Source organism: Protomyctophum parallelum (assembly GCF_964188405.1).
Source record: "Protomyctophum parallelum genome assembly, chromosome: 4".
In the NCBI taxonomy this organism is placed as follows: Eukaryota; Metazoa; Chordata; class Actinopteri; order Myctophiformes; family Myctophidae; genus Protomyctophum; species Protomyctophum parallelum.
The window spans coordinates 40,980,224-41,004,578 of record NC_139700.1 but is presented as its reverse complement, the minus strand read 5'-3'; the positions used below and the strand labels follow the sequence as shown (position 1 = coordinate 41,004,578).

The 24,355-nt window shown below is 42.4% G+C and overlaps 1 protein-coding gene across 1 annotated transcript in view; it reads left to right on the top strand.

Annotated features, from left to right (window-relative positions):
- Window positions 1–258: 258 nt before the first annotated feature.
- The window catches only part of tspan9a (tetraspanin 9a), a 307,238-nt gene continuing 283,141 nt past the window's right edge, over window positions 259–24,355 (top strand). The window contains exon 1 of the mRNA XM_083763888.1: window positions 259–436. The gene's annotated coding sequence lies outside the window, so the exon portion shown is untranslated. The remainder of the gene's footprint in view (window positions 437–24,355) is intronic.

Here is a 24,355-nt window from a genome sequence, read left to right as displayed (position 1 = left end):
TAAAATGCAAGAAAGCCAACGGCTTATTTCCATTGCAGTCCCTTAGTTAAAAATGAAATACCAAACCTGAACCCTAAAATATTCAAATGAAGCTGGGGTCCTGACACGCCTGTAGGAGTCACCAACTCCTTATTTTACCAACTTCATTCAGCACTTCCTCAGGCAGCTTATTGTCCTGCTTCTGACTTCACTTCATCACATTGACGCAGGATCGTAATATTTACCGCGTAATGTTCTATGTTTCTTAATAGGCTACCCAATCTTTTCCGGAGGAAAAGCGAATAAATTGTAAACAACTTTGGAGACTATAGAGGCGGTTGGAAGCTTTAATTTGGAAGAGTCTGAGGTTTGCGGTGTAAAAGTTCCGTGGCAGTGATTAAAAGTCGCCCCAAGTCTGACAGGTTACAGCCGCCGCCGATAAAAGTCACTTTACCAGGTAAGAGCAACGTTTAATTCGTTTAAAAGCAACGTTTAATTCTGGTCTAAAGGGATGTAGCCCAGCATTAAACGTTGCTTTAATTATAATAAATAATAAAGAGGGATTCCCTCTGGGCTTCGTTCGCCGAAAAGACCAAATGTCTATTAACAACAACAACAACAACAACGCGTCGCAATTCTCGCAATATTTTGTCTTGACGAAATGACACGACTTGAAAAGAAATTACTGCCACCTGTGTGTGCTTTACCTGCACGCATGCAGCATCATGACAGCACTCACGTGCCACAGCCCACATACATGCACAGACATTGAACATGACAGTTTGTATTTGACAGTTTGCATTTTATTGACACTTGGCCAGCCCAGTGGTGGAAGAAGTAGCCTACTCACATGTGTTACTTGAGTAAAAGTATCAATACCATAATGTAGAAATACTCGTCTGTTACATGTACAAGTCCAGAATTCAGAATGTATAGTAAAAGTACAAAAATATTGTCATTAAAATATAGCCTACTTTAAAAGTACCAAAAGTGTATTTCCAGGGGGTTGTGAGCTTGTACATCAGCTATTTTCAATATACATACTGTAGTAAAAAGTACAATATATTTTCCTCAGAAATGGAGTGGAGCAGAAGTAAATATATACTCCACAAAGGTACAAACTAAAAGTACTAAAGTACTAAAAGTAAAAAAATGCAAATAAGTACGTACAGTAGTAGTATGTTCTTACTTAATTTACACTGCACTTGACGAAACAACAAATAATGTTAAAGTTGAATGTGTTTCTAATCATCTCCCCACGGTCACTTGTGCATAGCAAACGGATTCACTTTCAGTCTTTCACTATTATTGGCTTGTATTATTAGTAATCTGACTGTATAGGCATCCATCCTAACCTGGCTTGCTGTGCAGGTGAAAAAGAAAGTGACAAACAAACAAACAAACATAACAGCTATGGCCATGTGGGATGTTTGAGAGTTCAGCTAGGAGGTTCTCATCATGGAGAGCCTCAGGAATGTCAGGAATCACCAACATCATCTGAACACTTGACTAAGAACAGCTGAATGAGACGTTGTATGGAGGATGCATACTTTGAGCAACAGTTGTCTCCTAACCCTCATGGGAGGATGGGTGTGCTAAGTCACTGTGACTCAGTACCGTCTGAGACTCGACAGACATATATGATATCTCCCAACCCGATCTCTAAAAAAAGATTGTTGGTGTTTTTTCCATTCATAAACCGAGACCCTGTGAACATCTTAATTTCTTGGTGCCCCTGGTGTGATTTCAGTTTCCATTGGAATGGTCTTGTTTTACGGCCTCTATAAAGCCAAGCAGTGACTTGTGGTGCATCTCGTCTCATTGCTGTGATGTGTTTGCCACATGTGCTGCTGGTGCGTGTTGTTGGCTGTGTGTGCTGTGCAAGTGTGCCTGATTTGAAGCCTGTGGAAACCTCACTTGTCCTCTGCCGCTTTGCCGACTCCCTCTGGGTAGAGCCGGGGTGTCCGGTCTGTAGTAGCTACTGTTCAGGGTGAGTTAGTTGTCTTTTGTGAAAGTTATGCCACTCATCGTGATGTTGGTATTTTATTGCTCCAAGCCACAGAGTGAATTATTGAATAAATATTGTCCAGCTTTTTAATTGTGCTGCATTGAATGGTTTCGTTCTGGCTTTGTTTTAAAAAAAATAGTTTCCCACCAGTCCCCTGAACAAACAATCTCCTTTCCTTGATATCACATGCTGTGGAAAGAAAAATTGATATTTCACACTCCCACGGGGGAGGTGGTGAATTCACAGGGGAGACGTTATGAAAGAAATGCAGCAATTGTTCACTCCCGATTCCCAAGACACAAGCCAAACGTAGTACTTAAAGAGATTTAAGTGATTTTTACATGACGTGGAGGCTCCTGTATTCATATTCTGGTGCATGTTGGGGGGGGGGGGGGGGGGGGGGCATTTCTATATGAGTGATGGTCTAACAGTGAGGGTCTGACCTCGCATTCCAACCTCTCTCAATTACCCTGTTTAGGGTCATTGCTCATTTGAACCCGATTTGCCCCAAAATATGAACCTTTTCTGCTTGCATTTCTCTGTGGGCGGTAGATATAGCAACTTTCACTGGCTGTATACAGTATATGTGTGTCTGTCTGTGTGTGTAAGAGAGAGAGAAATAGAGATAGAGAGAAAGAGAGATTTTCTTGACCCAATCGTCTTTTACTCATTATCACAAATTGCAAAACATTATTGGCCTTTTATAACCAGCCCAAATCCTTGGTTGCTGCCCTACTTGCCAGCCGGCATAAAGGAAAAGTATAACCAGCCCAAAATAGGGATGTCAGGGTTTAAGTGGTTAAAATCTACTAATCTGCAACACTACTTACATGACATGGAAAAAGTGACAAACATTACATCGAGAACCATTGCATTAATCCCCCCCATCAAAATCTACGGGACACACCCACCAGTGAACTTGACGCAGAGAAAGAGCTGTCATCTGCTTTCCATTGTTTGCAGCTGCCTCGTTTTGCACACTGAAGACAACACAACACTGCAAACTCGAGAGTGTCCCGCGAGTTGAATTAGCACTCCTGATTTTGTGATCAAAGACCGACTTTCTCACAATTAACTTTCTCGGTGGCTGCGTTTGTAATGATTAGCAATCTTAAAACTGTGGCTGGACACTAGTCACTGTCTTTAGGGGCAAGCCACTACTAGACAATTGTGTCCAGTCATTAGCATGAATAACGGTAGTGTGAGAGCCCTGTCTGTGTTTGCCTGCCTCCCTCTGTGCTTTCTCTGTCCAGCTTGGTCATCATCACGACGGTCAGCTCGTTCATGAAGGTTCCCATTCTCTGAGACAAGGGGGCTGGACGGTACTGGCCAGATCTCGTTCCATCGGACCCCACACAATGGATGAGCTGTGCTGCTACATCAACATTTTCTCAATTTTCTCTCTCTTGTTCGGTGTGTGTGTGTCTGTGTGTGCTTGTGCTCGCATGCGTGTGTGCGTGCGTCTAGCCACAGCCCTCAGGGCCAATCAGCAACAGGAAGGGCTTGTGCTGGCTCTGTGTCTAACGTAGACTGACTGAGATTTGAGATATCTGCGTCTCGCAGCTTCTGTCCATGCGGGTGGCCTACCCGCCTCTGAGTGGCTTCTCTTTGCATCTTGTCCCTAAACTCTTTTCCAGGCAGAGGGCAATTAACTAGAGCACTCATTTGCAGGCTTAAACTGACAGTTAAAGTCAAAGTCCACCCCTTTTTATGTGCCCTTTACTTTGGGCTGTTTGCAGGCATGAAACGCATCAGATACATACTGTACGACGTGCAGTATTTCCCTTGCCTCTAGTCAGATATACATACACTGCCAGCAGCACATTCTGTGCCTATATTTTGACACCGCTATTTGACCACATGCAGTTGTTTACAGTGCTCCTTGCAGTCTATTTCAGAGCCAGGGATCCTGCAAGCTTGTGGGGACAATTTTAGGAAAGCCTCTTTTCCTATAAACACGTGTTCACGCTTAAATGTCATTGTGAACTGTGGGAATGAGGGGAGGTGGGGAGCTATACTTGTATGTGGGAGTCAGTCTTGCAGTATGTATTTGTTTATCTGTGAGATACTGTACAGTGTACCATATCTGCATGCTTTGATACCGTATTGTTTGAAAAGTATTTACAGTGTATTCTGTATACTATTGACTCAAAGAAAATCAAAGGGGCCATTGAGTTATGATACACTATTGGACTGGGTCATGCATGTTTTTAAGCAAATTCTGATCAATGTTTTGAATGACAAAAAACATGTGCACATATATCACTTACTGTAAATATACTGAACTGAAATATACTTTTTTGTACAACAAATAGTCTACAAGCTCACAGTCACAGCGTGACATGACCTTTCCGCAGTTCCTCATCCACAGATATGTGTCTGCTCCCACTTAGTCTGCTTTCACACAGGGATGGGTCATACAGTGAATTCTTTTTTTGGCCTCATGCAGCTCGTAGTGGGATTGTTGTGTCAGACTTGTTGACTTAAATGGGGGAGGGCTTCCTGCCCCCTGTCAGCGGATATGACTATAGGCCCGTTCCAATTGCCTTTGTCTTTGTAGGTGGACAATGTTGGGAAGTGGGCCTTGATTTCATCTGAACTCTTAAGATAGTATAGTATTGTACAGTGTATTCATGTCTTTATATGTCTTGATTAGTTGAATAACGGAACACGATGGAAACAAGCCCTTAGGGCTTTTTGTGTTATCCTTTTAGCATTATTGTATTGACTGTACTTTTTGTCAATCAATCAATCAATCGATTTGATTCGTTATTTTTTGTCCTTGTGCCCTTTTCAGACTTGATATTGTCAGTCTGTATGGGGAATATTGCTGTTAGCCTCAGGCCCAGTCTTACTCCTCTGCAAAGAGAAAAGCCTGGTCATGACCTAAGTCAGAAAGTGTCTAGGCGAAAGCAGGGCTTCCAGTGTTCCCTGGAAGTTGTCATTTTTCTGCTTCCTCCAAATAAGCACTTTATTTATAGACAATCAACAGCGTAGGTGTGTGCGCAGGGGGTTGTTTAATCAGGAAAGCAGATGACTCAAATCTGAATGCATCGGCCATTCAAGGTCACGGTCAATGTAAACGTTTTTTTGTATTATTCCAGAGGGACAGTTTGTTGCACAGCCAACAGTAAATACAATCATCATCCTCAACAGTCAACACAAACAATACACACGAGAAGCACAGATTTACACAGAGTCTTATTTTAAAAAGGCCTGATAGTGGCAGGGACAAAATTAGTTTAACAAAATCTTGGTCCTGCATATTGGCATATTATCAGATTTTTTTAAATGTCAAGATTTGCTCCTGCAATTTTAATGCACATTCTAATAGTTCTTTCTAAACTGTTCCACTTTTTCAAGGTACAGTAATGGCTGATTTATAGTTGGCTGTGCGCAGGTGTCTCACACCGAAGACGGCAAATCTACAATCTCACAATGCGTCGCAGTGTGATGCTTTGTGGGCTTGTAGATCTGCTATTCTTTGTGCTTTGCAAAAAAGTTTAAATCAGCCTGTAGTGACTCAAACCAGCATATAGCACAGATTGAATCAAACATTTTCCATATAGTGGTACATGTCAACGCTAAAACACCTTGTACACGCGTCATACGCTGATGGACCTTTGCAGTTTGCACGAACAACATCAGTATTTGTTTCAAAGCTTATCAATCAGTTTGTATTCCTGCTGAACCACTTCAACAGCCTTGCAATCAATAACGGCAGGAAGAATAGAGGGAGGCTTCTACCTAAACTAAATTATCATCTATCAGTCTATTATTATCCTATGTCCTTTAGTCAGCTTTCTGCACTTCATAAAATGGTGGCAGTTTATTGAGCGTTAGTGAGGTCAGTCTTGGAAATAGATGCAGTAAATAGTGCAGTGTATGAATGGTAGGCCGTTTACAATGTGACACGTTTGGGCCCTGCCGCTTTTTTCTTTAACCACATTAACCCCCCATTTTCAAAGTGTTTCCCAAATTTCCCAAATTATATACTTTGCATTTCCCCCTCCTACAGAAATATCATAAATGCCAGCTCTTAAAGCTCACAACATGTTGAGGGCATTGTCCCTCATAGACTTAGCATTGCGCCTCAATTTCCCAGAAGCCCTGAGAACCCTGTGTGACTGTCTGATTATTTTTCTGTTCACGTGATCCACTCTTCTTTCACCTGTAATAAATAACACTCAAAATAGTAATGTCAGGTTGATAGTAGTTCAAACTTCACAATTTCTATCCTGCCATGTCATGCAAATAGTTTCAGAGACACAAAGAACATCTGCTAAATATGCCTAAATTGTAGAGGCTGCTAGTATCAGGGTATACAGTATGTTACTGTGTTACTGTAGGGATGCCGCAAACACAAAGCCTTTTGCAGCGGTGCCCCTTTTAACACATGTGTTGCTAATCACAGGTATACTCGTCCTATAAATTAATTATGCGGGGCTCGTCTTAAGGCGCTATAAGAAAGCCTTGCTGTGTTTCATTTCTGTAATCACTCTGGTTGCTAGGGACGCTAGTATTATTGGCCACACACTGATTGGCCACACACTGCAGCAGCGTGGATACAACCACTCCTGTCCTGTCCTGTAATTGTGAGTTTGTAAAATAAAGTGGGGGGCCCTGACAGAGTAATTGGGCATCCGACTCTGAACCGGCTGGGATTAATCGTCCCCAAGGAGCCTTGGTGCCAAGGCACAGCCAGCCCTTCGTCATGCCAGTTGTATAATCAAACGCACCTTTTGTGAGGCACAACGGAGAGCCTGGGGACTGTTGTCTCGAGGTCCGGGAGAAGACTGTAAACACAATCCAAACTGTATTCAATTTACGGTGCTCCACATATATTTAGTTTGTTTTTTAATTTGTTTGAGTTTAACCACTATCAACCTGGCGTCCACAAATTAAAACTTAGCAAAAATAGCCTGTCTACAAGCTCACACTGTTTTGCGATACGTCAGGTTGTGAGTTAGTAGATAGGCTAGCTATTTTTGGTGTGCAACATACTGCAACAAAGTCTAAAATAGGGTGATTAATAATTCTAACTTTCTAAGAGAGTCTAACTTGCAAATACAATGATTGAATTGTGCAGAATTTACAGTTCTTACACAATACATACAGTATAGGCTACAGTCCCATTGGCTCATTCACTGATTGACATATTACCTGATTGACATAATTGCGTATTCACATCCACTGATTGATTGACCTAGTATGAGGATTTCATAGATCGGATCCTGCAATCTGATGAGTGATGAGGTGTACCAGTTTCTTCTGGGACTAATAAATCATGTGATAGCATTACTGTGTGCAGAGATATTTACCTTTATAACCTTAGCATCCCTACTTTGGTAAAATTTTACAATTACAAAAAAAGAGAAGAAATCATTACAAAAGGGTTAAAATAGCAGATCTCATCGTGCCACTCACAACACGTCGCAAGATGGCGTAGAACGCACTAGCGAAACTTGGCATCTCACGCTGTCATCTGTGTCATTGCATCTCTGTGTTCACTCATAAAGCTACTGGGTGTTGAGAAACCACCCGCAAAGTGTGTTCCGTGTCTGCCATGCTTTTAATGGTAGCAGATGGTCTCATTTTCTACCCTGACAGCTATATTTGAGTTGTCATTAGAGCATCTAGTACAAGGAAAAGGCTGGCTGAGCAGCAGTCTGCCCTGCCACGAGTCATCAATGCAGTGGATTGTATGTGTGATGAGGCTTGTATGTGTGATGATGTGATGATGAATGTTGAGCATAAGTTTGAACCGACCTACGCAATATGCATGCTAAATGGTAAATGGTGCATTTATATAGCGCCTTTATTCAAGGCGCTTTACATAGATTGTGCATTACATTCACCCATTCACACGCACATTCATACACCGATTGCGGCAGAAGCCATGCAAGGTACCAACCAGCACATCTGGAGCAATTTGGGGTTCAGTGTCTGAGCCCAAGGACACTTCGACATGTAGACAGGAGGAGCCGGGAATCGAACCGCCGACCCATGGACCTCTTGAGCCACAGTCGCCCTCCTCGCATGGTCCTCCTGTACGCTTTGTTGGGCCGCTGACCTTGACCACATACAGACCTCTGTCTTTTTTTTTTATCAACTAGACATTCAAACCTCAAACGATAGTTACTTGCATTATACAAATTGTATATAAAAAAAAGTATAGTAGGCCTATGTAACTTTGACCTGTGTTACATAACAAACACTCCCCCAACACTCCCTGCTGACAGTGCCACCCCCAGAGGACCTGCAATCGGCTTCCCTCCCCCGAACACGGGCCAATCTTTTTCTGCATAGACCCGACAAAGAACCGACAAAGGCACCCCGGTGGATTTGAACCCATGACCTCCGTGGTGGTATGGTGTGCAGGGACTTTACCACTGCGGCATCTGAGTCGGTGAAGAATCTTTTCTCACAAGCTCACAATGGATGTGTATGCCAGTTTCTCAGTGTCTTCCCCGGGCCCATAAATGGATGCCCTTTTTATGACCCCTAAAAATAGATACCGTAGTTATATATAGATGTATTCGGTGTCTTCCCAAGGGGTATAATGTACGCAGTATATAATACAATAAAAGCACTGGATGCAAACATCCGTTATGTGTAACCACTCTCACCCTTCTGTGTGCATGCGTCTGTGTGTGCGCGCGCGTGTGCGATTCAGTCATATTGTGAGTTTAGTAACATGTTCAGCTCTCCGGTTTCAGATGAGTGACCTTGTGTTTATTTAAGAAAAGCAGTTGAAGGCTGCTGGCAGCCCATGTCAGCAGATCCATTCAATGGGTCTATTCCTGAGCAAACACTTCCTCTCTCGCCCATGTGACCTCGCGCACAGACGCTGGGCCTGCGGGAGACGGGTTTATGCATTTTGGCTATTAAGTGAATTGCTGTTGTGTGATTAGGCAGGACATTTTCAGCATTTTCAGCAGACATCTCCTTGTTGACGGACAGATGGGCAAATTGATACAAGCTTGTGCATGCATGCAACAGCCATATTTCCGGCTGCTATATTGTTTCAGGACAGAGAGTGTGTTTACCTAGTGATGCTGCATCATTCTCATCATACACATTGGCTACCCGGGCTACTGTAACTTCTGCTGTCGCAAGAAGCTTATGGTTCAAATAAAAAATAAGTTGAAACGGCAAAGGATAATTCATACTAGAATAAAGAAAGGAGCCAGAATGGAAAAGGGAAAGAAACCATACAAGTGTGATTGTTTTCACCAAAGGAGGGCTGGTATAGACCCATGGGGGACTTCAGTCAACAATGTGTAACAGGTTTAAACTGGTTTTGGGTACTGTACATCGTCTATGTTTCTGGTTCATGTGAACAGATTTTCGGCACTGCAAAAATGTCTTATACAGTACTTGATTACACCAGAAGGGACGTAATAGGTAGCAATAGCAGGGTTTCCTGCACAATGTTGTTGGCATGGCGCTGCGCCATGCTTGAAATAAATTGCTCCATGCCAAGCTTCCAAAAAAAAAAAAAAAAAAGAAGTGAGGGGGATAGTGAATCATAGTGTGTGTGATATGAAATGTCCAGTACCTCCCCAGTACCTCCCCAGTGCCTCCCCCAGTGCCACCCCAGTGTCTGCCCAGTGTCTGCCCAGTTTCCGCCAAGTGCCTCCCCAGTGGCTCCCCAATGTCTCCCCATTGGCTGCAGTTTCTCCCCAGTGCCTCCCCAGTGTCTGCCCAGTGCCTCCCCAGTCTCCCCAGTGCCTGAGGCACTGGGGAGACTGGTCTGGCTCAGGGAAGAGGACACCTCTGCCATGCATGCATAGCTGTCATGACATGGGCACTGCAGGAAGACCATAATAAATTATAAATTATAAATGAATCGCATTTTTATAGTGCTTTTCCAAGTGCTCAAAGCGCTTTACCATCTCTCTGTGTAGAATAATTCAAACCATTTTAAATTAATAAGGTACAAAGGGATTTCATTATAGGCCCAATTAAATACTTTTATTGCAGCACTGCAGGGTAATTCAAAGCTAGGTTTGCAACTCCAGGTCTCCAGCGTTGTCTGACTCTCAGCCTTGAGTCAGTATAATATATTAAGTTTACTTTTCAGTGAAGATGTCATTTTCCAACAAGGTTACTACAGAGGTGCCTCATTTAATGGAATAAAGAAAAAGAACATAGCTGAGCCTATAGCATAGAAATAATCCCTGTTTCGCTCCATATCTAAGAAGACACTGTGAACAATGAAATAACCCCTTTTATTATCTGCACATGTCATGTTCTCTCTCTCTCACACAATTGCACCTGCACAATATGATTATTCTATCATGCAGTTATACCTTATGCATATTTTATTTTATTTGTAGCCCTAGTATACATGGACCTTAAATACTGCCTGAGAGGCCAAAGAGAAAGAAGACTTTCTTTCTTGACCACCTAGAATGATGCACACCACCAGCCCAATTAAGGGTCAAGCACCGGTAAAATGATTCATGACAAACGTTTGAAATATCTAACAACCATTCATGCTACTTTTGTAGATTAAAATGTGATTTAACAAACTAAAATCCTACGGCAGTGGCATTCAAATGGTGGGGCAAATGCGGCCCGCGGAGCGCCCCCCTTATGGCCCCTGGAAGATTTTAATTTTAATTATGGTAACAATAAGAGGGCTAATGAAAGTTACAAATATGGTGTGCGCGATATGAAGTGTGAGATTTCCATAAGTCACTTTAGACTAGACTGGAGCTAGACCATTTGCACGCACACTGTGCGGCCCCCATCACACACAATCATTCTACAGCTGTGGTTGTGGCCCCCGGGCCATAATCTAATTGAATACCCCTGTCCTACGGTATGTCAATGAAATGTTGTTCTACAACGCTGCTATATTCAGTGCATGTTGTACATACTTGTGGATGGGTGCCCGAGCTGGCCTAGACTGCCCGATACAGTTGGTTAAGTAGACACGGCTAAAGCTCCCCCAGCGACTGCATGACATCTGAGAAAGTGTGGAATGACCTACATGTACACAGCAGGTTGTTATGAGGGTGAAAGATGCTTTGCTTTTGGTCCTGGGAGTGTTGTTGGTAAGCTGAACACTTAAAATGCCCTACACTGAAGAGCCTTACATTTTAAGAAGAGGGCCTTGATCCTGGTTTTCTGTTGCAGGGTTTGTTATGATGGTGACAGCTACAGATGCTTTGCTTTTGGTCCTGGTAGTGTTGTTGGTAAGCTGAACACTTAAAACTGAAGAGCCTTGCATTTAAGAAGAGGGCCTTCACAATGGTTTTCTGTTGCTTGGGTTCAGAGTTTGTTTGTACCACAGGCTCAAAAAAACTGTTCCACCATCTCTGAGTATTGTTGCCATTTCGGCGTATAAGCAACATTGGCCTTGTTTTTCTGTAGAGCTTGTAAATCCCCCCCCACCCGGCACACACACACACACACACACACACACACACACACACACACACACACACACACACACACACACACACACACACACACACACACACACACACACCAGGGACCAACACACACATTTTGTGCCAGGGACCAACACACACATTTTGTGCCAGGGAACAACATCAACATGTACCAGATTTGTGTTCAATGTTAAAAAAATCACTCTTTTCTTTTCTTTTTTTTTCAAATTTTGTTTGAAAATAGCAGATCAACAAACTGTAGTTTCTATTTTCAAATAGCCAATGCATATAGAGTAGGTTTAAAGCGCTCATGTGGCCAGTAGCCTCGGTCCCAGGCTTACTCATCTGCAAAGAGAAAAGCCTGGTCACAATATAAGGCAGAGAGTGCATAGGCGGAAATGTTGGGACGGAACATCCGCCAGACGTATTTCCCCCGGATACAATATGTTTTGGACCAACACAACATTTGTTTCATTCACGGAGAATGTAAACAGATTTGTAAAGCGTCACCGTCATTTCCTTGAGCGGTACTTCTGCCAACATCCCGCTACTTCCGCCAAATTTCAGCTATGCACTTTACACTCTACAGCGTATATTATGTTGTGCCCAGAGTGTATGGCCAGTCACTTCTACTGGGCTTGTTTTCATATACATGGTGGCTTATTGTTCTTGCAGAATCTGGCTGGCGCTGGTGAGGAATAACTATACTACAGTATATTGTTATTTTGGTCGTTTATATCTAACCTTTATATTTAACCATCACTTATAGTACTTTATAATAGTATAAATATAATACATTATAACTCATGACATGATATTTTATAGCATGTAGGAGCCACGATTTCTCAGTTGACTGAGAGCTTTTGTTTTGGTACAAAATAATATGGTACGATATGAAGTGTGAGATTACCATAATGACAGTAATATACTTATAATTCAAGGGGACTTCAGACTAGACTAGAGCTAGACCTTTCGCGCACACACTGTGCGGCCCCCCTCACACACAGTCACACAGTCATTCTACAGTTGTGGTTGTGGCCCCCGGGCCATAATCTAATTGAATACCCCTGTCTTACGGTATGTCAATGAAATGTTGTCCTACAACACAGCTATATTCAGTGCATGTTGTACATACTTGTGGATGGGTGCCCTAGTGTGGAATGACCTACATGTACACAGCAGGTTGTTATGAGGGTGAAAGATGCTTTGCTTTTGGTCTTGGGAGTGTTGTTGTTAAGCGGAACACTTACAATGCCCTCTTAACACTGAAGAGCCTTACATTTTAAGAAGAGGGACTTGATCCTGGTTTTCTGTTGCAGGTTGTTAACTTGTTATGCTGGTGAAAGATGCTTTGCTTTTGGTCCTGGTAGTGTTGTTGGTAAAGTTGAACACTTAAAACGTCCTCTTACACTGAAGAGCCTTGCATTTAAGAAGAGGGCCCTCACCCTGGTTTTCTGTTTCTTGGGTTCAGAGTTTGTTTGTACCACACACAGGCTCAAAAAACGGTTTCACCGTGTCTGAGTAGTGTTGCCATTTCTGCGTATAAGCGACATTGGCCTTGTTTTTCTGTAGAGCTTGTGAATCCCCCCCACCCGGCACAGTGTATATTATGTTGTGCCCAGAGTGTATGGCCAGTCACTCTACAGTGTATATTATGTTGTGCCCAGAGTGTATGGCCAGTCACTCTACAGCGTATATTATGTTGTGCCCAGAGTGTGTGGCCAGTCACTCTACAGCGTATATTATATTGTGCCCAGAGTGTGTGGCCAGTCACTGTGTGTGGCCAGTCACTTCTTCTGGGCTTGTTTTATAGACATGGTTGCTTATTGTTCTTGGTCGTTTATTTCTAACCTTTATATTTAACCATCACTTATAGTACTTACAAATATAATACATTATAAAATGATATTTTATAGCGTGTAGGAGCCACGATGTCTCAGCTAGGACTGAGAGCTTTTGTTTTGGTACTGTCTGTGTAGTGAGCGTCTTCCATAAGCAGGACTATTACTAAAACATCATCATTTTACATATTGTGTTAATTGTTTAGGAAACAGGGGTATAGTATAGGCGGGAGGCTCGTGTCACAACTGTTTCACAAATGGCACATTAGGACACAATTTTTAAGTTGTGAGATTTTTTCTTTTGCTTTAATCCATGGGTTCTATGGTCTGATGATCCCTGCACTCGTTGGCTGATCTACCTTACCACCGATCTGTGTCGGACTGTGTGTCTAACTTACTTCTCCCCATGATATCAATCGTGTACATTAAAGCATAACCATCACCACTAGAACATTGTCTCGACACCTATTGTCTCATCAATTGAACCAGAATTCCTGGTCAGTGGTCACTGGTGGTCCTGCATTGCTGCGCTGCTACAATAATCTGCAACCTCAAATATCATAACAAATACCGTAGTTCCCAGCCTTCCAACCATTCCAATTAAACCAGTTATTTCCAGGGTGCAATAGGTTTTATTTTGTGACTTTACTTGCGTTGTCAGGCTGAACAAGAAATGCAATTTACTTTCTGATGATTCAAAAGTGCAAAAGTGTTGCACCTGTGTTATGTTATGTATGCAAAACAGTTTTGTGTTTAAATACCATTTAGATTCCATTGCCTTGGCTGAAAAGCACAGCCGGGGCACATTGTGGGTTCATAATTGGTCTCAATTGGTCTTTCAACCAAGCATGCATAACATTTACCTGCTTATTCACTCAAGCAGTTCTTTGTTATGGAGAATGAAAATGATTGGGTATTGAATAGCAATGCAGCAAATCGGGGTGACTCAGTGGGGTGAATATTATTGCGGTGTTGAATTCAGCAGACCATATTAAATAATAAAACTTTGTTCAATGCTTTCTAGGAGGATGCAACCTATGCCATTTTTTTTTTTTTTTTAATATATATTCAAGATAAAGTTAAAAAAGAGCTGTACAGAATTGTCAGGATTGCACAAAAAGTCAAAGACTTCATTCCATTGTGGTCCAAATAAATACATACAGCATATGGTATAGGAAGAACATGCGTTGACTAAAATCACAATAATAAGGACATTACAACGACACCATCATAGATCAATAAACAAAACAATAAATACATAATAAATAGATACATTTTATAGACCATAATGAATCTCAGTTGTTGTATTCTGCCTTCGACTGAAAGCCAGGGGAGAGATATATTTTTATTAATATTAATATCTTGTCAGGCCATTAGATTAGAAGATGGATACAAGTAACAAGCATATTGTGGCTCAGTTTGTCTATTCAGGCCGTCTGAGTCATGTCAGACTCCATGAATAACACCTTTGACCACTTTCAACCTGGCATCCATAAGTTGGGTTAGGCTTTAGGTGGGCTTTCAAAAATGTTCATAAACTTTGCTTTTCTTATCATAGCAAAAAATGTTGGTCTACATTAATAGTTCACAATGTATTGCATGGTTATGTGTTGTTAAAATAATAATAAAAAGTTCACATATGTACAGTTTTTGTACCAACTATAATACAGTAGTATAATGCATGAGTTAGTCATGCTTGTGTAGTGAAGTTGTGAGTGTACAACAGTACATGTTTAACAGATTGTGTGCCCAAGACGTCTGTCAAACAAAATATGTCAAAAAAATGAATGTAAAAACTGGGCACCCTGGGTATTTTTTTTAAAGTGTTGTGTGGGCACACAATTCACATTGTTGTGGATCTTGGGTATTTGTTTATAATGCACTCTGTAGTCGGTATAGGGTCTTGGCCCAGGGCCAAGGGCTGCTTGGCTGTACTCCCCCCCCCCCCCCCCCCCCCTCCTCTCCCTCCCCCGTGCCCAGATGAAATGCTTGACCCTTTGACCCCTTCCCTCCTGCGCCCCCCTCCTCCTCTCCACAGCACAACGGGGCAGCAGCAGGAGGATTGACGGGGAGGGGAGGTGCACTCCTCCACCCACACTTGGAGCTTGTTTGACACACGCATTCACATGTTTGGAGAGATCCTGTTTGCCATGCCAATCAGGATGACCCCTACACATGCATACTGAGCAGCAGCGTGCATTCATTCAGCGCACGCTGACGGAAAAGAAAGTGGTGCTTTTCTTTTTCTTTTTTTTTCATCATCGGGCGCTAACTGGGACACCGGCTGAGCGTGTGAACGTACCCATTAGAACTTACTATGTGTTTAAAGACAATTTGTGATCTTGTAGACTGGCTAGTATAGTGTTTAAGACGGTACCACCAATAGAAAATATTAGACGGGTGTAAAGTTTTTTTTGTGGCTTTCGCCTTTTATTTTATATTTTTTTATGGAGGGACAGACAGTAGGCTGACAGGAAAAATGGGGAGAGAGATGGTGGGTGAGACTGCCAGACTGGATTACCAGCCAAGGTGCCTGAGCCACGGCCCAGGCCGGGTGTAAAGTTAAGAGTTAAACATACTCCGATGCTCAGAAGGCAACTCTGAAAGTGAAACCTAAGGCGTGATTGTATACTTCAGTATAGATCCACTATTATCGATGCATGATACCATCGTATAAGGAGTATAAGCAATGAAGCATAACCTCACGGGCAATAGCATTGCATGGGAAAAGTTAAGTGTAGCAGCACCAATTGGCCATAGCACACTGTGCATCGATGACTGCATGGATGGACGGCCAACAGCCAATCACTGATGCACAATGCTATGGGCGGCCAATTGGCACAATGCTAGATCGAAATGGCAACCGCAGAAGGCCAGTGGTACTGTGAAAGTGACAAGTGTTTTCATAGAGGCGTCTCCATTCAAATATGATTCTAACTTTAGACATTGTGGGCTGGGAATGGACACAAGCATATGACTGACCTCAGAGCGGAGACTGCTGTACCAGCACAGCTGTGGGAGTGAGGTTCGGGCTGAAGATCCCTGTTCCAACTGATGCGTCATTATTTGTTGGCTCTCTCTATGCAAGACTCGGGCCAAGACCTTTAAACTCTGATTTATTGCACACAATATATCACTAGTTCACGTATGATATGCGTCGTGAGATTGTAGATTAGTTATTTTCAAAAGATTTTGATAAATTGTATACATATGTTGCCTTGTGAAACGGGCCATTTTTCACAATGAATACTTTCTACTTTTACAATATTTGCATAGGCTCCCTTGACTCAAATACACCAGAGTAAGGCCAAGTGTGGACAAGGACGGATGCATGCGCACCGCACAGACAAACAGTCTGGTGAGACGTAGGAGGACACTAGGCAGGAGGCAAACCATATAGTCCTAGAGAGTACTAGAGATAGAGACACCTCAGTGCCTGCAATCCCGCAAGAACATACAAGGCAGAGAGAGCCTCCTGTTGGCTCTGGCATGAGAGAAAGGAAATCGGTGGGTCTGTTGGGCGGGGTGCCCTGGGCGTGGCGGTTGCTGTGGTGTGGTCGGCGCTGGATGGCCGCACCTGGCCGGCAGGACAATGCCTTCCCTGTTGGTTGGGTGTGGCTGATGCTGTAGCTGGTGATGGCTTTCCAATCTGTGGATTCGTCTATTGCTGGAAGCCTGGATGAGATCGGCAGTGATTTGGCCAATCACTGAGGGTTGAAACACTCTAAGAAGGTTGGAGACCACCTGATGACCTCTCTTCCAGGCCAAGGCGTTATCCAGTAGAAATGGATTATAATCGCATCTTTGATGTAATTTACAAACTAAAAAAGTATATTTTGATGCCAATACTTTTGTATTTTTCCTCAAGTAAATTTAGATTAGTGGACTTTTTTTTAACTTGTAATAGGGTTTTCTACATTGCAGTATTGATACTTTTAAAGAAAATTTGTACTTTTTCCACCACTGGCGGAGGAGTCGAGAATGAGAATGCTCAAGAGTTTTCTGTTAAGCAATGCCCACTCGCCAGGCATGTAATTGGCTCTCTGGCTGCCCTGCTGTCTAATTGCATATCAGCAGTAGCTTAATCTCCATCATGACTGTGTGAAGCTTGAGAGAAGATAACTGTGGAGCGTGCACCATCATTTTTCATTTCTCCAGACTCGCACATAAATGTCTATATTTAATATGCCCCTGCTGTGTGTGTCTCAGAGGAGCTGTGCCAATCATACATTATATTTAAATCTAAATTAACGTAATTCCATTAACTCCTTTGAGATATTAACCACTTAAAACGGTGGTCCGTGGCTTAAAAGCTGAATAAATAATGTACCTTGATATGAAAAGGGTTGCAAACCATTTACATTAATTACCCTTTATTTTAGAGAAACGAACTTGAGTTACTGTACAACTGTACATGGGTGGCTTCTTCCCGTCTACACTACAACATTGAAAAACATTTTAAACTAGAAAATTCGCAATTTAAAAAAATTGCAGAGTGTGGTTGCCGCAGTGGCTTACATATGCCCCTCCCAATAATATTGCCAGCCAATTACAATTTCAAGTCACACCTTAGATCATGTGTAAGTAATTCAGAGGGGATTTAACCCCCAAAATTCATGTTTTTGCGACAAACGGTTACATTTCTCGCATTTGCTGCGCCCCCTATAGATGAAAATGGAATTGCTTTTAGAACTTGGTTGATTGAACCACCCCGGACATGTGATTCAAATTTGGGATGGATTGGACATTCCATTCGTGATTTATGGCATTCTTTGTGATATAGGCCCATCCTACTAACTTCGGACGACGATTACGGCCGAACGATACGCACTATAAAAATTCCGCCATTCGAGTTTTCATCGGAAAGGTCCAGAGATCACGTGTACAGATTTTTGTGAGATTTGGACAAAATATGTAGGAGGAAAAGCAAAAAGTGTGTTTTGGACAAAATTCAAAATGGCGGAAAATCTATCATGGCGGAAATGGGCGTGGCCTATATTGGGAGATGCCCCAAGGAATCCAGGGGAAATTGTATTTTGATTTTACGACCTACGGTTCAAGAGTTATAAGCCAAAACGTAAAGTTATAGCGCCACCATGAGGCCGACCGATAAAATTATAAACTTATAGGTTAAATAATTTTAGTGATAAGTATGAATTTATCCTCCAAGTTTTGTAACTATAGTGCCTACAGTCTCTGAGGAAAAAATACTTGAATGTGAATTTTAGCATTTTCCCATTCATGTCAATGGGAAATTTTAATTCACTAATACATTCATATCAATTAAACTATACAACATTTCTCTTAGCAAAACACAAGCACACAATTCCCGTTTTTCCCGTCAATTTGACATATGGCTCAAGTGCGTACAGTCAAAACTGTGGGACTAGTAGTGCGGCAAACTTTGTCTTACTCCAGTAAAATAATAAAGTGTTACAGTTACTAGAGTCTGGTGGGCAACCACACTAAATAGTTAAAATAGCCAATCAACATTGACACACTGTGAGCTTGTAGATCGCTATTTTTCAAAATAGTAAAAAAAAAACTGCAAATAAATTTAGGGATCAGGGGTAAGGGGTGGCGCAAGAAATAGCCATATATCTCTTCACCCCAAAATAGTCATTGCGACACATTGTGAGCTTGTAGATCTGCTATATGTTTTAGCTAATGTCCACCCCAGAATATGGATGGTGGTGTTGACGCAGCTAATGACGTCGCCTGATTCATATCTAAGGTTGCTTTAGGGTAACATAAAATCAAAAGCTGAAAGAATCAAACTACGTCATGCGTGTGGAGTACACACGGGACACAGTGCCGTGCAGTGTGGTGTCCAAACTTTTGCACAATAGTCCATTCTGTCAAAGCCACTTTCCACTGCTGACTGGGGCTGTTCTGATGATCAGGCTAAAGGTTTGTGGTGAAGTCAGGCTTCACTTCAGCCTCATGGCACTGTCGTATACTGAAGCCTATAATTGAGGAGTGCGTGTTGACCCAAAGGTTGGTTAGTTTACCAACTTCCCTGCTCCTAAAAGACCACAATAACTCACCAAAACCACTTTACTCGAGACCGGGCCTTAAATGACTTGGCAAAATGTGCCCATCATGTCCCATCTCCTTAGTGCTGTCGTTCCTCAGCATTTCACCATCGGCCTAATTTAGTTCACTGTTTAGCATCCATGTCATCACGTGTGTTGTAAAGGGTACGTGGATGCATGGTTCCACGGGGGGACAGGGACAGGACAAGGTCACAGTCAGAAAATAACCTGGCAACCTCCCAAAATTATTTGGCAACACCCGGGCCAACATAGCCTTTTCCCCATTAGTTATTCTTGTGCATTTCTCTTGTTAACATTTTTGGTAACGTGATATATGACATCACATGCATATAAATAGCTCTGGTTAGGAACTTCCAGAATCGTCCAGATAACTTTTTTTTGTTTTTATTACAAACGTATTTCTTCGATCCACATGAGAACATAATGTGACGCATGTGTGGGGCGCAGACCACTTTTTATGGGTAGCGAGTTATTTTGTTTCCTATATTTAGTTTTTAATTACTATTCAAAATATTTTCAAAACATTCCCCCAACATTCACAATCTTTCATGAGCTGCAAACAAATTCAAAAGTCTTTCAAAAGAATAATATATATTTTTAAGCGCATCTACAAACTCACAACATGTCATTTTGTGAGCTTAAAGATCGGCTAATGGTACTTCCACTAGTTTGGGTCCTGGGGAGACATCACATTTCTCTTTTGGGTCTGTCAATGCTGGCAGAGTACAATATATAATTTATGTCATGACTGGCTCTGTGTGACAGTGTCACTTTGGGGATTTTCCCAGCAAAGATCTGAGATTATGGCAAATGTTTATATATTGTAAAATATTGCAGCTTCTGTTTATTGCCCTTGTTCCATGTAGGAATATTCAGATGACAGATGGTTTATTTCTTAGCCAACATAGCCTTTTTTCCCATTAGTTATTCTTGTAAATTTCACTTTAACATTTTTTGGTAACGTGATATATGACATCTGTAAATAGCTCTGGTTAGGAACTTCAGAATCGTCCAGATAATATAGAAAATATATTATTTTATTTTATTTTATTACAAACGTATTTCTTCAATCCACATGAGAACCCAAGCCTGTTTATGGCCATTTCTCCCCTTTCGGCGAGTTGGCGTAACAACAACAATGCAATGTCAGATGCATTAAAGTGCTTTTAATTGAACACAATAGTGCGCAATCCTGCACAGATACCCCCAGAGGGCCCGGGGCCAGACCACACAATAACTGCTTTAAAGCCGGTATGGGATTAGCGAGAGCACCGTAAACGTGGTCGTGAAGAATGCATCCCTCGGGGGACTTTAATGGAAAGGCTGGTGTGTCGGACGAGGCCAGTGGAATACTGAGTGAGCTTACCAGAATGACGGAAGGCTTCTACAGTGAATGGTCTGTTTTAGAGAGTCAAGACGCTTGTCTGTGAGAAGCTGTAGTGTAGTGTGTGTAGCAGCAGGTCTGCTGTCCCTTATACCGAGGTACTGGAGTCTGTGTAGAGTGGCGTCAGTGCAACAGCTCCATTCCAACAGAGCCTTGGTGTGTGAACCTCTAACCTAACGCAGGGGTTTTCAACCTGTGGGTCGTGACCCCCCGCCCCGGGGGGTAGCCAACTTATTTTGGGAGGTTGCCAAGATTATTTTCTGACTGTGACCTTGCTGTAACTCCTCTATGTTTTTGCGATAACTACTAACTTTGTGTAACAAATTAGTACTTTTCCCAATTCAATAACGCAGAACACAATTACTGCAATTTAAATGGGCTCATTACATAGGATTATAGTCACCAAATATACCCTTACTGCACCTCAATTGCACAATGGCATTTTTGTAAAGCAGTAATTCAGTTACTTTTTTTGTACTATTGACTGTAACTAAACCAGTAAGACGCCTTAAAGGCGAGAAAGCGACCGCAGGGCTGAGACACTCTAACGGAATAAGGTCACTTACTTACTATGTTTTCAGTAACTCGCTCAACACTCCGTATAAACGCCGGGGAAGATAAGGCTCTTGGCAGTTGGCACACACACACACACACAACACGGCCATACAATCACTATTTCAGCTATGGACGTGTGTGGATGTGTGGACGTTTTTCAGCGCTATTACGGCATACATAGTTCAGCGTGCTCTCATATCTGCCCCTAGGTCAGGATGCATGCTCGGGAGAGTAGAACAAATTGTATCATTTCTGATTCAATCTTCCTTTTTGGAATGTGGATGGCTGACCCTGCGGCACGGGGCCATCATCCAGTGTTCTGTATATTTACTCTCTCCCACATATCTCTCTCTCTCTCTGTCTCTCTCACACTCACACACATACGCATGCACACACGCACACATGGACGTGCATGCTCACACGCACACATTCACAGAGGCAGGCAGATGGGGTAGCAAATAGAGAGAGAAAGTGATGGGTGTACAGGGATTACTGACCAAGATAGGTACCCCCAGAAAACTACAAAATAAAACAACCAATCTGTTACTGTGCATTGTTATCTGTCAATATGTGGAGGCTGGAAATGGCTCTGTTTGAAATGGAAATTGTTTGTTTAGAACCCTCTGTGAGTCCGTTTTAACAGCAAGTAACTTTGGCAGCACAAGATCAGTGAGCGAGATAAACACTGTTTGATTATACTGGAATTCCTGGAGCTTTCTTCTGTCTTTGTGCAGCTTAGCTGTTGGTTGTTAAGCAGAATTCGTGGCAACTTGTGATGCTCGGTGATGGAAGAAGTACTCAAGTAAAGTAAAAGAAAGTACCTCAACATTGTCCTTAAGTACAATACTTGAGAATAAATATACTTAGTTACTTTTTGCCTCTGCTGATGCAGCACTGGGAATGAGCGAGATGAATGAGGAACCAGAGTGGGAGAAGAAGGCCAGTGAGATCTAGAAAAAAGGAAAAGAGAAGGAAAGTGGGCAGACAGAAGGAGACCATACTTCTAAGAATATCCCAACTGTCTCTCACGCTCCATTCTGTCTCATAATAAGCCAACATCCTTGGGGAGAATAGAGGTTATATCAGGGGGATGCGGTATATACCACCAACTTGACAACCACTTTGTGCCGAGGAAAGGGCTTGTCTGCTTTTCATTCATAGGAAATTAAATGCTATTTTTATGTTTAATAACAGTGGTATTGTGTGGTTTGAGGGTCTTCCCTGAGACTGGGGTGTCGGGCGGCGTTGGAGTCATACCAAAGATGAGAAAACGGTACCCAACGCCTCCCTGCTTGGCACCGAGCATCAAGGGTTGGAGGGTGTAAGTCCCTACTGCAAATTGGTGTCATTTCGTCCAGGGGGTGCACTCAAGTTGCTGCTAAGGAAACCGGAGACGGCGTTCAATGGTCCACATGGCTTGGGCATCTACTTTACGTACTTAACCTAACCACTTGAGAGCTAAGTGGTCCATAGTATAGCATCCCTATTCTGGGGTGAGCATTCAGCCAAAAAATAGCTGATCTACAAGTTCACAATGAGATGCGGTCTTTTAGATCAGCTATTTTCAGCGGAGAGATTTGTTTGTAGAGGGACATATTAACAGACCAAATATATTCTCGTTACGTTTCTCAAAAAAACAAAACGTAATGAGGATTTGTCATTGGTTTCCTTCATGCCTGTAGTGAAGCTTTCGTTTTCAGATTAAAGTTAAGCAGATATAACAAGCTTTGGTCTGGTTCACATCCCCAACCTGTTGAATCAAACATAACTCTCCGTAGGAAGGCTGTCGGGGCTAGAATTAACATATCAAAACTGTACATACTGAATTCTGCATGCAAAGTACTTGCCGATCTTTGCCAAGTGATCAGAAGCTGAGCCCACGGGTCACAGTTTCCCCCCGCTTTCTTGCCAGCACCTGAAATGGGTTTTTGATTTATTTAGCATTTGAGTTTGACATCAAAGATATGGTGTTTTGGCTTAGCAAGAAGGGAGACTTTGTGTAATGAGGAAAAAGAAAATCCTATCACAGAAAATGTGAATTTTTACTGAAAGTGAACATAAGAGAATGCCCCAGGGGAAAGTAAAGAGACAAACATTATTGTTTTGTTGTTATTTTCCCCTCAGAGAAAAAGGAAACCTTTTCCATCAGAGTGGTGGTGAGATTTGATGAGTTTATTATGTTCCACAGGCTTATGGTTTGGAGCAACAACAACAAAATGACTTGTTTTGCATTCAGTTTGGTTGTAATAATAAACCGATAAACAAAATGGCTTTTTGCTCAAATAATATTCTCTTACATTTTTTATGTCCTCACTATCTTTTATTATCCTCCCTCTTTCAATGAATTTTGAGCGTTGAGCGGTGCCTCTGCCAGCTGCAACACGGTAACTCTGTCATTTCTCGACCGTTTCGGATGCGGGAAAGCTCGCCAGAACTAGGCCGGCCCCCTGGGCGCTCTCCTGGGTGTGTGGATGTTCCGGGGACCCCCACACGGTACAGGTGGTTGCACACTGGACACGTTTTTTCGGATTTTTAGCTAAGTTTTTCCGTCGTTTTTTTCCCCGAAAAACGTGTCCAGTGTGCAATCACCTTAACAATGTTATTTCTCGAAGATATTTCCCCAAAATAATCAAAGTACAGTATAGAGCTCAGTGTACACTACAATACAGTGCAGAGCACAGTACAGTACAGTAACTATAACAATAAATGTATAGTTGCACTGCTCGGCTCACGCTCAGGTGTGATCTTGCTATTCAGTACTCTTTTTGTTCTATACCTCCTTTCATTTTTGTTCTTTGTCAGCCTTTACATTTTACTAGGTAGAGCAGGTCGTCCAATGATCGAGGGATCGCTGGGTCGGCGGTTCGAATCCCAGGCTCCTCCTGTCCACATGTCGAAGTGTCCCTGGGCAAGACACTGAACCCTACATTGCCTCCAATGAGTCGGTCGGTGTGAGCTTGCCACCATTGGTGTGTGAATGTGGGAAGTGAGGACGCTGGCGTCGACTGTTCGCCGCTTCACCTCCCAATGTATGAATGAATGAACCATTGTAAAGCGCTATGAAAATGCAATTCATTATCATATTGGCAGAGAGAAGCCACTGGTCTAGCATAATATGCTAGACCAGT